The sequence below is a fragment of the Antechinus flavipes genome, chromosome 1 (assembly GCF_016432865.1).
Source record: "Antechinus flavipes isolate AdamAnt ecotype Samford, QLD, Australia chromosome 1, AdamAnt_v2, whole genome shotgun sequence".
Taxonomy (NCBI): Eukaryota; Metazoa; Chordata; class Mammalia; order Dasyuromorphia; family Dasyuridae; genus Antechinus; species Antechinus flavipes.
The window spans coordinates 270,662,728-270,679,731 of record NC_067398.1 but is presented as its reverse complement, the minus strand read 5'-3'; positions in this window follow the sequence as shown (position 1 = coordinate 270,679,731).

The following is a 17,004-nucleotide window of genomic DNA, read 5'->3' as shown; positions in this document are numbered from 1 at the left end:
TTTCTGAGATAAGAAACCACTATTTGACAAAAGTTACTGGCAAAACTGGAAAATCGTATGGCAGAAACTACACATTGACCTACATCTCACATACTATACCAGAAGAAGGTAAAAATGGGTTCATGATTTAGACATAAAAAGTGATACCATTAAGCAAATTAAGAGAACAAGGGATATTCTACCTCTCAGATTTGTGGAAAAGGGTAGGATTTATGACCAAACAAGAACTAGAGAATATTATGAAATGCAAAATGGATACTTTGATTACAGTAAATTTAAAAAGATTTTGCACAAACAAAACCAGTGCAGCCAAGATTAGAAGGGAAACAGAAAGATGGGAAAAAATTTTACATCCAGTGTTTCTGTTAAAGGCCTCATTTCTAAAATATCTAGAGAATTAACTCAAATTTATACAAATACAAGCCATTTTCCAATTGATAAATGGTTAAAGAGCTCATGAAGAAATTAAAGCCATTTTTAGTCATATGAAAAAAAAATGCTCCAAATCACTATTGATTGGAGAAATGCAAACTAAGACAACTTTGAAATACCATTTCACACCTCTCAGACTGTGGGGTCCTCAAACTTTTTAAATAGGGGGCTAATTCATTGTCCCTCAGACTGTTGGAGGGCCAGACTATAGTAAAAACAAAAACTTTGCTTTGTGGGCCTTTAAATAAAAAATCTTCATAGCCCTGGGTGAGGGGGATAATCGTCTTCAGCTGCCACATCTGGCCCGTGGACAGTAGTTTGAGGACCCCTGGAAGGTACCAGAAAAAGGTAAAGATAGAGGGAGTGTGGGAAAACTAGAATACTAATGTGTTAGTGAAATGATTAACCATTCTTGAGAGCAATTTGGAACTATGCTCAAAGGGCTATCAAACTGTGCACACCTTTTGATCTAACAGTGTCTCTAATGGGTCTGTATCCCAAAGAGATCATAAAAGAGGGGAAAGGACCCACATATGCAATAATATAGCAGTCCTTTTTGTAGTGACAAGTAACTGGAAATTGAGTGGATGTCCATCAATTGGGGAATGGCTGAGTAAGTTATGGTATATGAAGGTAGATGAGCAGGATGATTTCAGAAAAACCTGGAAAGATTTATGCTAAGTGAAGTGAGAAAACCAAGAGAACACTGTACATAGCAGCAAACAAGATTATGTGATGATCAGCTGTGGTAGACTTGACTCTTTTCAACAACGAGGTGATTCAAGGCAATTCCAATATTCTTGTGGTAGAAAGAGCCAACCAAATCCAGAGAGAGACTGATTGTAAAACAAAGCATAGTAATTTCATCTTTTTTTTCTTTTTTGTGTTTTTTATCCCTTTTGGTCTGATTTTTCGGGCATAACATAACAAATGTAGAAATATGTTTATCCTCTCATTCCTAGACAATTGCAATAGCCCAATTGATTTTTCTTCCTGCATAAATTTCTTCCCTATACAATCTATCCTCCATTCAGCTATCTAATTAATCTTCCTAAATTTCATATCTAATGTCATTTCTTCCCTTTCTCCCAATTCAGTAAACTTCAACAGCTCCCTATCATTTTCAGGATCAAATATAAAATATTCTTTGATTTTTAAAGTTCCTCATAATTTGCACCCCCCTCCCTTTCTAATCTTTTTATACCCTAGTCTTTCCTCTCCCTTAAAGTACACTGTGATCCAGCAACATGCCATTCTTTGAACAAGACATTCTAGCTCCTCAAATCATAAATTTTCACTGGCTGTCCCCCATGCCTGGAATATTTTCCCTCCTCATCTGTACTTCCTGGTTTCCCCAGCTAAAATCTGACTTCCTGCAAAAAGTCTTTCATGATCACTCCCCGAATGTTAGTGCTTTCTTTCTAAGATTTTCTCCAGGTTATCCTGTTTTTATTTCATTTGTACATTAGGTTGTCTCTCTTCTCCCTCCTCCCCAGATCATAAACTGCTTGAGGACAGGGACTGTTTTTGCTTTTCTTTGTATCTTTCGAATTTTGCAGTGTGTCACACAGTACAGCAATTAATAGTTATTGATAACTTTATTTGAATGGGGATTACCAACTTGAATTTAATTTGTAGAGGGCAGGGGTCAAATGCAAGCTCTATTCTCTCATATTTTCCTCCTAGAGTTTCCCCCTATGGAATGCCCTTATCCCTTGGCCCTCGCATAGTACTTTGTCAAGTAATTTTGAATATGATAGTGATTTTGACTATGATTTGAATATGATGTGTTGGTGTCATCCTTTATTTGTCTGTTATAGCAATTGGCATTTAAATAAGGCAGTTAAAGTTTACAATGTACTATGTTTACATTATCTCAATGAAAGTAGGGACTATATCTTAATCTAAATTTTGTATCTCCCCCAGTGCCTGACATAGTGTTCATGATTTAGGTGTTTAATGAAACTTTACTAAATGAACAGCTGTAAGGATAAGGACTAGACCCTATTCATTAGTCATTATATGATTCCATCATCATATGAATCATTTCATGATTTCATTAGTATAAGGAACTCCCTAATGTAGACACTCCCTTTATTAAAAACTTTTTTTGTTATGTTTAGTCTAGAGCAGTGGTCCTCAAACTTTTCCATAGAAACAGAACTCTTCAGTTTAAACAAAATTTTGGCAGCAGCCTTCTTGTAAAATCTTCTTAAGTTATCACTTAAAAAAAATCATTCAATTAAATTGTTAATCCTCACTTACAAACAATATAAGATTCACTAAAACACAAACAAAAAAAATAACTCAGGGAATTTTAGAATTTCTTTCCATATAGTTTGAGAAACACTGACCTGGAGTACTGAGAGATTAACTGATTTGCCTAAGACCACACAATCAGTATGTATCACAGGTGGATACATTTTAACATAAACCCATTTTAACATTGTTAATAATTTGAAAAATGAATACTTAGGATTATAAAGAAATTTCAGGTCCCTTTTTTAGAAAGATAGTTCAATGAATTCTGATATCTTAGCTCTAATCTTAAAAATAAAAAATGGGAAGAAGAGTCTGCCAAGTTTAGTCTATTGGTAGTTTGGGAAGTTGAGTAAGATTAACATGGTTAATCTAATGGTTTCAATTCTCTGCTGACTCACATGTTTTTCACCCTTTTCATACAATAAATTTAACTACTGCACTCCTTTGAATCCAAAATTTTGTCAACTGCTCTATTTCCATATGACAATTACAATTACAGAATTCCAAAATGTTGAATAAGAAGAGATCTTGGAGATGATCTGGTTAAACCCATTGTACAGTTGAGAAACCTGAAATCCAAACAGGGGAAAGTGATTTGCACTAGTTTTATTAATGGCAGAGCCAAAAATAAAACTCGGGTCTCTTGACTTTGACCACTAAGACTCTTTCCATCCTATCTCAGGGCTTTAGTTTTTTCATTGGGTATTAAGCCATTTTCCCCTTTAGAGTGTGTAACTTTATTGAGATAATGGCATGGTAAACAATTCATTTAAGCCAGTATATCAGTGACTTGTCAATTAATGAAAAGAATATTTAAAGTGCTTACTATGTGCCAGGTTCTAAGGATATAAAGACAAAAAAAGGAAATAGTCCTTGCCCTCACAGAGCCTTCATTTTATAGGGGGATACAACCTGACTACATATAAGAATAGGTAAAATATATACAAGGTAATTTGAAAGAAGTTAATTTTGGGGAGGATCACCAAAAGTTTTAAGAGAAAAGAGAGTTATTAAATGTCTACATGTGTACATTGTTCAGATTTATTGGATATTCTTCAATGGTGGTAGTATGGCATAGGAGACCCATCACTATGGCTTGCTTCAGAGCCACAAAAACCTAGGTTTGAATCCTTTCGTCGACTCAATTTGGTTGTGTGACTCTGGACAAGTGACTTTATTTTTCAATTTGTTAGACCAGAAGTCAGCAAAGTCTACTCTAAGTTCAGCGAACCTCCTGCTTTTTTGTATGCTGCCAGTTAAGAATAGTTTCTGCATTTTAAAATAAAGTTTTAAATTGATATTTAAAATTTAAAATTGTTAATTATTATTTATTCTTCATTATTTAAATAAGTTTTATTATATTAAAAATGCTTTTTTTTTTTTTTTTACTGACAACATAGTTTATCAGGGAGAATACAAAATCTTGCTATGACAAGATTTTGCCAGTCTAAGGCACTTAAGGTCCCACAGCAGAAATAATTCGGTCATCAAGGGGAAGCTTATAAATAGCTGGTGCAAAAACAAATTTTGTAAAACCATTCTTGGCATATGGACAATACAAAAACGGGCAGCTGACTGGATTTGCCCTTTGGGCCATAGTTTGCCAATCCCTTCTTTAGCAATTCTGAGACAAAGGAGAAGGTAACAGTCTATATATGGCAATTTCTTATAAAAATGAAATTGTAGATCCATCCCTATCCCTCTTTTTTTTAATGGTGAGGGTGTCACCTTTGATTTTTCTTTACTTCTTCCCCAAATCACACAGTAGAATTTCCTCATGTTTTGTGTCAAGGATTCCTTAAGCTCTCAAAGCCAAAAAACTTCATTCTCATATGGCTTGGGTTTTATGCTTCTTGAATTTCAATGGAATTAGTTTCATTTGATGGTCCATGAGGTGACGCAAAATGTAATTTATAGCAGTTTTTCCTAAAATAGAGGATGATGAAACTTTTCTTGGCTAGATGGGGGGATTCCCAGGACCTGAAACCAGTCAAAAAGCATTTATTGATCACTTACTAAGTTTGTACTGTGCTAAGCTCTATAGTTACAAAAACAAAAATTAAAACAAATCCTTGACCTCAAAACATTTACATTCAATTGAAGGAAACAACAGGCACACCTATAAGAAGATAGGAAACATGCCAAGGTTATGGAAGTAGGAAGGCACTAGCCCCTGGGCAGAGGACAAGGCATTAATAGGGAGTAGGGCTAGAGCTGAGCTTCAAAGGATATTGGGGATTCTAAAAGACAATGCTGAAGAGAAAGTGCATCCCAGGAATGGGGGATGGTGGGTAAGGATCAAAAAGGAAATAATGACTAGAAGGAAGGCCCTAGAATTAAGAGAGACTGAGAAAGTCTTCTTATAAGGATTCCTTAAGCTCTCAAAACCAAAAACTTCATTCTCATATGGCTTGGGTTTTTATGCTATATTAACATTCATAAAGTAGGGCTTTAAAAGTAGACAGTAGGTGAAGATGAGGAGAAAGTTCCAAGGACAGAGATCAGCCAGAGAAAATTAGAGTCAAGATGGAGTGTTTTATTCCTGGAACAGCCAAAAGACCATTATCACTGGATAGAAGAGTATGTGTTAGGGAGTTAGAAGACTGGATAGGCAAGAGGAGGTTAAATTATAAGGAGCTTTGAATGCCTGACATTGCGTTTTGTATTTCATCCTGCAGATGACAGGGAGCCACTAGAGTTTTTGAGTTGGGAATGGAGGGAATGAGATCATCAAACTTTTGTTTTAGGAAAACCATTTTAGAAATTAAATGGAAAATAGATTGATCTGGGGAGACCTACTCAAGGCAGGCAGGTAGGTCTACTAGCAAGCTATTACAATAGACCAGGCATGAAATAGTGAGGTAGGCAGGTCTACCAACAGGCAAAAGACCAGGCATGGTCTACATGGCTCACAGGGTTGTTGTGGGAATCAAATGAAATAACATATGTAAAGCACTATGCTAACGTTAAAGCAATATATAAACTACAGCTATTATTATTGTTATGATTATCATTGTTGTTAGACCACATTTTCCTCTGGATCTTACATAATAATTCTTTGTTTTGCAATTCTCTAACATATGTAAAGCCAGGGAATGATCTAAAAAGGGTATACAGAAGGAAGAAGGAAGAGACGGCAGGATTTTTTATTTTTGTTTCTGTTTGTTTTTGCTTTTATTTTTTTGGGGGGCTATTTTATTTGCCAATGGACAAGGGGACACTGATGAGGAAGAGGAAAGAGAGAACTGAGTTATTGAATTGTGCCAAGAGTGAAACCATATCATTGGAAATTAGTATCAAATGGTCATCTCTCAGCTACCTACAAGTCTAGCTAATGAGTAGAGCAGTAGAATTGAAATGAACAAGTCTACATCCTGCCTCAGATACTTATTAGCTGTGTGATGGTAGTCACTTAAGCTCTCTGGGCCTCCATTTCTTCATTGATTAAAACAGGAATAATCCCTCATGAAGTTGTTATGAAGATCAGACAAGACAATAAGGGCTCTGCAAACCTTTAAGTCTTGTTTTCACATTGTGATTTTGCAATTTATTATATTAAAACTACATTTCTGTGCTTCTGACTTGACATTTAACATTCATAAAAGTTAGCTAACATTTCCAGATTTAGTTCACAGATCCACAATTTTTTTTAACAACATATTCTATCAACATGTTTTACAATATTATTTTGTTGGTTATATCTCTATATCTTATACTAAAGTAATTTAAAAACTGCCATCAAGATATTTCAGAGTTCAAGATATGAGAACAAGATAAAAAAGTTATCTTTTAAAATGTAATCATTAGTTTCTATTTAACTAAAATGAAAAGTACTGAGTCTCAAGTTCCTAAAAAGAACCAAATTGATTTTTACCTTCTAATGATTCCAAACTAGAATCAGTAAAAATCAATGGAGAGGTTCCATCCCATCTCAATTCTAGAACTACTTATTCACAACAATCTGCATTCAGCTATGTCAATATTGACTTCTAGGTCCTTGTTATGAATATAACTATTTACCCCTCCCAAAAAAACTTATGTGAGTGTTACTAAAAAGAGCAGTAGCCCATCTCTAGCTGTAAGCATCCCAGCTATAGCTAATGGAAATGAGGATTAAAGATGATTTCCAGCCTAAATCTTGCTCCCTTTCTCTTTCCCCTTCTTCCACCCGTCTGTTGTTCTCAGGTCTATCTTTGAGTCACCTCAAAATATTCCCAGGGAACTAAATAATTTCTGAGAATTCAAGTCTAGCAATTTTAAGGCTAGGATACATTGATGATGATGATGGCTTAAAGGGGTCCTCAAACTTTTAAAATAGTGGGCCAGATCATTGTCCCTCAGATTGTTGGAGGGTTGGACAAAAACTTTGTTTTGTGGGCCTTTAAATAAAGAAACTCCATAGCCCTAGGTGAGGGGGATAATCGTTCTCAGCTGCTGCATTTGGCCCGCCAGCCATAGTTTGAGGACCCCTGCAAGAGTGATAGGATTTATATAGTCCTTAAAAATTTGCTAAATGCTTTACACATTACTTCATTTGGAAGGTAGGTACTGTATGGAATAGAGAGAGATAAGGTGAAGAACTTACAGGAATGTATGAATTCTTTTTCTGTTTTTTATTTTCATTATTTCTGTGTTTCCTCTATGACCTGTATATGTGCAGGTTCATATTTAGTTGAGCCTTGGCCAGTTAGAAACATATTTACTTAACCTGAGCTGATGATATTTATTAGTATTTGACGTTTATCGATATTTAATCTATTAGCTGGACCACTGTCTGCTTGATTAAGTCTGAAGGCCTGACTTTCTGTTTCCTAGAAATCAGGAGATTTCGGGGAAACAGAAACCTTCCATTCCAATCTCTCCAAATAGCAACAATCAATTAGATGCCTCCCCCTCCCCTTTTCAATGCTCTCTTACTTGTGATGTAATTTCTTGTATAAAAGCTATGTATCTTTACTACTTCTTTAGCCCTCCTACTGCGAGCTTTCTCTTTCTTATCTCACGATGGGACGGCTCATCCTCCAGAGGTTTTCAATAAACAACTTTTCTTCCTTCTACTGAATGATCTCTGAGTAGTCATTTTGGGTAAGGGTCTTCTACATCCCTCATAGTGCTATTATTAAACCTGATTTATAGATAAAGAAATTGGGACACATAGAAGTTAAGTGAACCTGAAAATAAAAATAAGATTGATTTTTTAGAAATGTAATTGGAAACTATTAAACAAAATTAAAATATAATAAAACAGACAATGTTAATATGTGACTCAAAGTCAATATGGAACCTGCAGGGATCCTTATGTATGGTGTAAGGGGGCCCAAGACCATACAGTTGGTAAGTATCTAAAGCAGAATTTGAACTCAGGGCTTCCTGACTCCAAAGTTCAAAACTCTAATCAACTCATTCCAGCATTAGACTAGTGCAGAAATCTCTCAAAATCCTAAAACAGTCTCCAAACTGCCCTGGATTTCTAAGCAATCTATAGTCTGGAGAAGATTTAATGACACCTGGACCTGTTAAACCCAGATCCAGTGTTTTAGATTTGAGGCACATAATACTTATTATGAAATCCTCACCCTCAAGTGTCCTCAGCAACTGGAATAGAGGAAAAACCTGAGAGGTTCCATGGCTAAGTAATAACTTGGTCCACTGGGATGGGTCTGGCTTGTATCTCTTTGCTCTCCATTCCACCTCCTCCAGCCATGTGGTTCAGCAGGTTTAGGTTGTTGTCTTCAATGCCAGCATCTAATTAGGGCCTTTCTTCCTATATATTCTACCCCTCCTCATTCTAAAGGAACCCCACTGGTTTGGCAACCTTGCTAAAGGTTTCTTCTGACTCCAGCAGTGCAAGATTAGGAATGGAGTGGGAGGACTCCCAATTGGCCAGGGCAGAAACCAGCACCTCCCTGGGTGGGCCTGAAAAGAGCAGAGGAGGGAAGATTTCAGTGGTGTCTTTTGGGGGTGGTAGCCGAGCTTTCAGGGGCATACCTAAATAATCTCTGAGGAAACCAGAGAAGAACTGGCTGGCCCTCAACTGAGATGTCCATCTTAGCCTAGAGTGTTCTCTTTACTAGTACAAACGTGGAGCAGGGGTTTTCTTTTCTCAAAGGAAAGGACAGAGTTTTTCCTTTGGGTACAATAAACCCCAAATCTGGAAGACAGTTTGTATAAGCTTGTGGGGTCAAACTGAAGTAGAGGGGGGCCTTCCTATACCATAATAAAGATCCCTGTAAGCTCCATATTGATGTAGAGAACAATATTCTGTTTTGTTGTATTGCAGTTTTATTTTCCAATTATATTTTTTAATAATAGCTTTTTATTTTCAAAATAAATGTAAAGATAGTTTTCAACATTCACTTGTGCAAAATCTTGTATTGCAAATTTTTCTCCCTCTCTTCCCCCACCCCTTCCCTAGATAGCAAATAATCCAATATAGGTTTAAATATGTACAATTATCCTAAACATATTTTCATCTTTATCATGCTGCGTAAGAAAAATCAGATCAAAAAGGAAAACATATATCCCAAAGAGATCTTAAGGGAGGGAAGGGGACTCATGTGTAAAAATGTTTGTGGTAGTCCACAAGTGTGGTGACAAGAAACTGGAAACTGAATAGATGCCCATCAGTTGGAGAATGGCTAAATAAGTTATGGTATATGAATGTTGTAGAATATTATTGTTCTATAAGAAATGATCAGCAGAATTACATGAACTGATGCTTAATGAAATGAGCAGTACCAGGAGATCAGCATACATGGCAACAAGAAGATTATACGGTGATCAATTCTGATGAATGTGGCTCTTTTCAACAATGAAATGATCCAGGCCAGTTCCGATGATCTTATGATGAAGAAAGTCATTCTACTCAGAGAGAGAAGTGGGGAACTGAGTATGGATTATAACATAGCATTTTCACTCTTTTTGTTGTGGCTTACTTGCATTTTGTTTTCTTTCCATTTTTTTCATTTTTGATTTGATTTTCATTGTGCAGCAAGATAATTATATAAATATATATGTATATATTGGATTTAACATATATTTTTACCATGTTTACCATATATTAGATTGCTTGCCATCTAGGGGAAGGGGTGGAGGGAAGAGAGGGAGATTTAGAACACAAAATTTTGCAAGGGTTAATGTTGAAAAATCTATGCATATGTTTTGAAAATAAAAAGCTTTAATAAAAAAGGAAAACAAGTAAGAAAGAAAAAAAAAAGCAAGCAAAGAACAACAAAAGGTAAAAATACTATGTTGTGATTCACATTTAGTTCCCATAGTTCCTTTTCTGGATTCAAATGGATCTCTCCATCACAAGTCTATTGGAATTGATCTGAATCACTTCATGTTGAAAAGAGTCAAATCCATCAGTCCAATTACATTTTTTAAAAATCAATTTTAGTTTTATTTTCATGTTCAAATTTTCCACTCCCCCTCTTTCCCTCACTTACTGAAGAGGCAAGAATTATGTAAGTTTGAATAACACTTAAGAATCGTGGGTCTCATGTGGCCTGCAGGATGTGTGCCTGACATATCTGATATCTGGACTTAAAGGAAAGAAGGCCAAAGTTCAAATTCTGCTTCAGACACTTCTTAGCTGCAAATCATGCAACATCAGTTTCTTTATCTATGCTAGCTATTGGGGATAAAAATACAAATAAGAAAATAATCATTCCTTCCTAGGAATTTATATTTCTAATGGGGGAGAAAACAAGTATTTATATTTATATATTATTATATAATATGAATATATAATAATTCTAAGAAAACAATGCATTTTATAAATATAATAATAGAATATAGTTACATATAGCAACATAGTATATATAATTATATATAATATGTTATATATAACAAATATAGAATCTAGATATTATATAGAATTCTATTATGTATTAAATATTAAATATTAGTTGAATAAATACCAGGTTTGCAAAGTAGTTAAATTCAAGGTAGAAAATTTGGATAGGAAGAGCACTAGCAGTTAAGAATATGAAGAAAAGCTCCATGGAGAAGATGATGCTTGAGTTGCCTCTCAAAGGAAGAGAGGGCCTCTGTGAATGAGACACACTGAGGGAGAACATTCCTCACATAAGGCCTACTGCAAATATACAGAAATGGGAGATGTAGTACCATGTGTAACAAATGAGTCCACATGTTAAAAAGACAAACAAAAAATTTTGACAGGATTAAAAGATTGCTGCATAGGGAGTAAAATCTGGAAGCTGGAACCAGATCATGAAGAGCTTTTGGAAATAAATATAGGATTTTTATCTGTAAAGTGAAGGAGCTGGACCCAAAAGCCTCTAAAGTGCATTCTAGCAACAAAGCTCTGATCCTAAAACTAGGCTTCAGAAAAATGACTAAAAGTAACTAGGAAATGACTACAATGTCGGTGAAAAGAAGTTGACTCCTATAAATAAGATCAGCTGTGTCACCATGAGTAAATTCCTAGTGGGAGCTCCACTAGATGGCTTCCAAGTTATTTACCATCTTTAAATCTATGACTCCATGAAGATTCAGTTGTCATACTCTCTGTAACATCTGTGATCAAGAATCAAACTTTTCCCCTGCTCTCCCCTTTATGACAATCTCCCCATTCAAAGCTGCTTTAATAGTCATTTTAAACGTGATTTTACTAAGATAATAGTACTGGGGAGGAGGTGTCCACAAAGGAGGGGAAGTCTCCTGTGGGATCAACAGTGCATTGTCTTCCTGAAGACTCCTGCTTCACAATTCTGTTAGCCCTCATGTCAGAAAGGAAGATGACAGACCAGTAAGTTTTGTACAGCAAAGGACCTTAAAGATGATTTGGCTCAGCAGTTCTTAACTTTGTGTGTGTGTGTGTGTGTGTGTGTGTGTGTGTGTGTGTGTGTGTGTGTGTGTCGGGGGGACAGAGAGAGACAGAGAGACAGAGAGACAGAGACAAAGACGGAGACAGAGACAAAGACAGATAGAGATACAGAGAGAGAAAAAGAAAGAGAGAGAGAGATAGAGACATGAAATTTGTGGAAACCTGGTTAAAAGCTTCTGATGTAGTCTAGCTCCTTAATTTCAAAGATTAAAAAACAAAATAAAAAATGAAGCCTAGAGAGATTACTTTCAACCAGCAGCAGCTAATGAAGTAGAGATGATATGTAGTACCTTAGGGGAAAAAATCCTGTGGAGATGGTAGAGCTCTCAATTCAAGCTCAGAAGATGGATTCAGGAGTTGATGGTTATAGGTATGGGGTGAGAGCATGTCATCCTTGTAACTCTGGTCTTTCCTATATTCTCAACCAAGCCTCAAGCTGTTTTCTTCCTCCAGTTCCCCATGGAAAAGAGCTTTACAATCTTTTTTTTTTTTTTTTTTGCTTTTCTCAATATTATTTTATTTTTTCCAAATAAATAGATAGTTTTCAACATTAATTTTTGTAGAATTTTGTGTTCTTATGCCCAAAGGGCTGTCAAACTGTACATACATTTTTGTGCCAGCAGTGTCTCTATTGCATCTGTATCCCAAAGAGATCATAAAAGAGGTAAAAGGACCCACATGCACAAATGTTTCTAGCAGCTCTTTTTGTAGTGGCAAGGAACTGGAAACTGAGGGGATGCCCATCAATTGGGGAATAACTGACTAAGTTATGGTGTATATGAATATTATGGAATATTATTGTTCTAGGAGACATATGAAATAATGAGTAGGCTGATTTTAGAAAAATCTGGAAAGATTTATATGAACTGATGCTGATTAAGTGAGCAGAACCAAGAGAACATTATATACAGTAACAACAAAATTATGTGATGATCAACTGTGATAGACTTGGATCTTTTCAACAATGTGGTGATTCAAGAAAATTCCAATAGACTTGTGATGCAAAGACCCATCTGCTTCCAGAGAGAGAATTATGGAGACTGAATGTGGATCAAAGCATAGTATTTTCACCTTTTTGTTGTTATTTGTTTATTTGCTCATTTTTCTTTTCTTTCTCATGGTTTGGTTTTTCATGCACAACATGAAAAATATGAAAATATATTTAAAAGAATCACACATATTTAACCTATATCAGATCTCTTACTGTCTACAGGAGCGGGGAAGATAAGGGAGAGAGGGGAAAAAAATTTGGAACACAAAGATTTACAAAAATGAATGTTGACAAATATAGAAACATGTTTGAAGGATTGAACATATTTAATCTATGTCAGATTGCTTGCTATCTTGGGGAGAAGGGAAGGCAAGAGAGGGAGAGAGAAAACTTGGAACACATACTTGTACAGGAATGCATGTTAAAAACTATCTTTACATGCATTTGGAAAAAATAAAATACTATTTAAAAAAAGAAACAAAAAACTTTGTTTTCCAATTTTTTTCCCTTCCACCCTTTCTTTCCCCCTCCCCAAGATAGCAAGCAATCTTATATAGGTTAAATATGTAAAGCTCTACAATGTTTCCCCTTTTCTCTGGATGGTCAGGGTCCAAAGTGTAATAAATGGACACAAGGTCCACACACTGAGGGCTCTTTCTTTTTCTTGCTCCTGGAAGCAGAGGATCAAAAAGGCTACTTGAGGAAGGCTTGCTTGTCAGGAATGAGAAGTAATACTCCCATTTTTGAAACTATGGGTTTTTTAAAATTAATTACCAACACAGGCTCCCTTTGATTTCTATCAAAAAAAAAATTCTTTCAGAATTTCTATCTACTTGATAGAAGTAGAAAGTACTTTTGACTCTTATTCCCTACCCTTTCATTAGGATCTTCCCTTTATAGTTTGAAAGTACCTTCTGTTCTTTCAATTGGACTATCTATTTGTCTTTAGCTACCTCTGTCCAGGCCTTCCTAGGCCAATTCAGCTGCCACAGATATTGTGTAGTACATAATTTTAAGATCTGCAAGGCTCTTTACAAATATTATTTCATTTTATGCTCATGACAATCTTAAGAGGTAAGTACTAATATTATTTCCATTTTATAGATGAGAAAACCAGGGCAGATAAATGTTATTTAACATGACCAGGGTCATACAACTAATAAGTTTAAGTCTGGATTTGTATTTAGGTTTTCCTCAAGATCCAATACTTTAACCACTGAGCCACCTAGCTGCCTCATAAATGAGACAATTTGAAGCCAGTTCTCCAAAACATTATGTGCTGAGTGGGAAGAATGGTACAAAATATTCTTTGACTTTATTGAAAAAAGCCATTTACCATCACTATGAGTTCCTTTCTACAGTTGAAAAGTTCAGTCTGGCTACAAAGAAATCAATCTTATCAGAAGCTTATTAATTTACCCTAATACATTATTATAATTATTACCCTTATTATCTATCCTAAAAATTAAAGTTGTCTCTCTGTGGTTTTTTTCCACAGTCTATAGTCTTCCATAGTTTTCTCCATGGTCTCTGGCTCTGAGTGCAGCCTGCCTCCCCTCTTAGACAATGACCCGAGGCATAGGTACTCAGTAGAAAGCAGAATTGAAGACTTAAGGAAATAGAATCCTGACAGCTGGCATGAGCCTGAAAGAAAATATACGTGTAACTCGAGGTAAAACTCTTGGGAGTCTGGGGGTCTATTGACAGGGTCGAGGGACACCCCGAGGAATTAGCCCTTCTAAATTTGATTTTGTGTTGACTGCTTTCAACCCCAATGATAAAGGACTTACCTGAGGAAGGTTTTGGGTGGCTGCAGAGAGTGAGGATAACGGAAACTTCCACCAACACCTGGATTGGGTCCAAGGTGGTAAAATGCGATCGAAGCAGTCCAAGAATTTGTGTCAAGAGGTTAGCTATGGAATTCCAGTCGACACCCCTCTTGGAAGTTGACTTAAAGACTGAGACGAACCTCCCAGATATAAAAGGGAAGAAAACTGGGAAGATGTTCCCAGGACTATTTGGGTATATCAGACTGGTTAATTTTAAAATAATTTTAAATTGGTAAGTGTATTAAAATTGGAAACAACACATTGGTAGCATGTCTAATAAATTAAACAAATGACATCTCCAATTCATGGCTAGACATAAATAAGAAACTGCAGATATTAGAAGGGAGGAATAAAAATAGAACAAGAGGGGTAAATAGCCAAACACAGAGGCTCTATGACCTGTTGGATCTGTGGGAAAACTAGGCATGCTTCTAAAAAAAAATTTTGTCCCAGGAGAAGAAAGAAAAATCATTATTAGTAAGTTTGCTTTCATGGAATTAGAGAACAGAAAGTTTAAGAGGGCTAAACTTGGGAGCAGGGAATAGGTAATTGTCTACAACATTTGATTAAAAATTTTGGAAACTTACTATAATTTAAAGAAGTACTATAATTTTGAAATTGGGGGAAATAATTTTACTAACTGAAAGTTAAGTTTTAACTGTTTATGTTATGTTATAGTCATGTCTGCATTTTTCCTCCTATGACTGATTTCGATGATCAGAACAATAGTCAATAAGAATTGTTAATGCAATTCAATTATGTCTTACCTTGCTGTTTCCAATCTGGTTATATGTAATCATTACATCCTAAATACTTGGGCAAATAAATATTTAGTCTGATCATCTACCTGTTACTGGATATTGTGTTTATGGTATTCAAGTGTTTTTGTTTTTCTTTTTTTTCAAAAGGTTTCCAACTAATGAGAGGACAATTAGCATGATGAGACCTAACTGCTATTTATTTGGGACTATAGCTGACAGCCATTTGCCTGCCCTGTGAAGCAAACTCAGCTGCTGGCTCCTCACATTTTGCAGCAGCCTGATGAACCAAGTCTTTCTATCTCAAACTGTTTTAACCTTGTTAGATTTGGTTTTTGTTGTTGTTAACAACATCAGATCTTGGTTAAATTACAGATTATTGAACCTCTTCTGGTTCATGGTTCAGCCCATCTGAAGTGTTGGTAGCTGTCAGCATGCCACCCCTACCCCCTGCATGGATTGAGAGCCTTTGCCCATTTCTCAGCCTGAAGCAAGCTTAGATTGAGACCATCGCCCCTGCTCCTGATGTAATTTGGACTGATATGGGGGAGTGGGAAAGTGATTGATGAAGTATTGTTAAAATTACAACTGTATTACTGTGTATTTAAGATTTGGGATGGAAATTATGTAACTAATGCTGTTATGGATGTATAGGAACTTTATATGTGGGATGGTTATTTGATGTTTTAGCTTTGAAATTCCCTTATTCTGTTGGAATTGCTCTGGCAGATTATTCTCTGATTGCCTGTTTTTAGGAAATCTCCAAGATATAGACACCTGTCCTGGGATTGGCAGTCTCCAGCCCTGAAACCCCAGTTTCTTAATTGGTATCTCAGCATTCTCAAAGGACATTGAAATTTTGAGATCAGGCCTCTAAAATTTGGGGTTTGCCTGCCTTCATGATCTAATTGTGCATATGCTGCTCAGAAATCTGGATCCTTTCTGGATCCTAGTAGCAGCTCCTATTCTTCTGAGTGGGGACAGGTAGAGTTATTCCAGGCCCCACTCTTTCCCTCCTTTGGAGTCCCTGACAGACTTGGGGTGCCCCTCCTAGCATGGGCAGCATGATTGTCTTAAGCATGGCTACTCTCTATATAAGCAGAGGCTGAATTAAGTGCACAAGTGACTGCAGATCACCTTATACAGTGAACTGTCCATCTCAAACTAGATTCTCTGGCTGAGATGAGGACCTTTGTACTATTGATAACTCGGATTATTAGGGAGAGACTTCCTCTTGCCACAAGTTTTTGCATTTTCTAGTTTTATTTTGATTTTATTTGCTTCACATTTGGGTTGGTCAAAATTATGGTACTGAGAACTCCCAGGTATCTAGGGGAGATAATTCAATAATTCAAATAGTCAGAAGGAGAGTGTGTAATGTTGTGCCTCAGATTATATTGTCATCTTTGTTTATTTATCTTTGTATTTTTATGTCTGCCAAATGCCAATCTGTTCTGTGATAACTGTTTCCAAGACAGCTGGTGAAAGAAACTTTTATGGTATGGACTTATTGCAATCAGTGGTATTATCCTGTTGCCACTATGTCTATCCTGTATAATTACATTAGTAACCAGAATAGTTCAACAGTCCCTATCAAAATATTGCATACAGAAAATGCTATTAAAATAATGATTCTTCAGAGAAAAGGTTGGAATGTATTAGAGAGGGATGATCTTGATGGTGAAGTTGATAAACAATGTGTAGATATGTTAACTGATTTTGAACAGTGTGTAAATTCTTCATAGAAATATGATGAAAAATCATTTACATATTACAGGAGGGAATTGTGTGGAATGGAGAGATGAAGAACTTACAGTAATGTGTGAATTCTTTTTCTTTATTTTCATTATTCCTGTGTTACCCTATGACCTGCATAAGTAC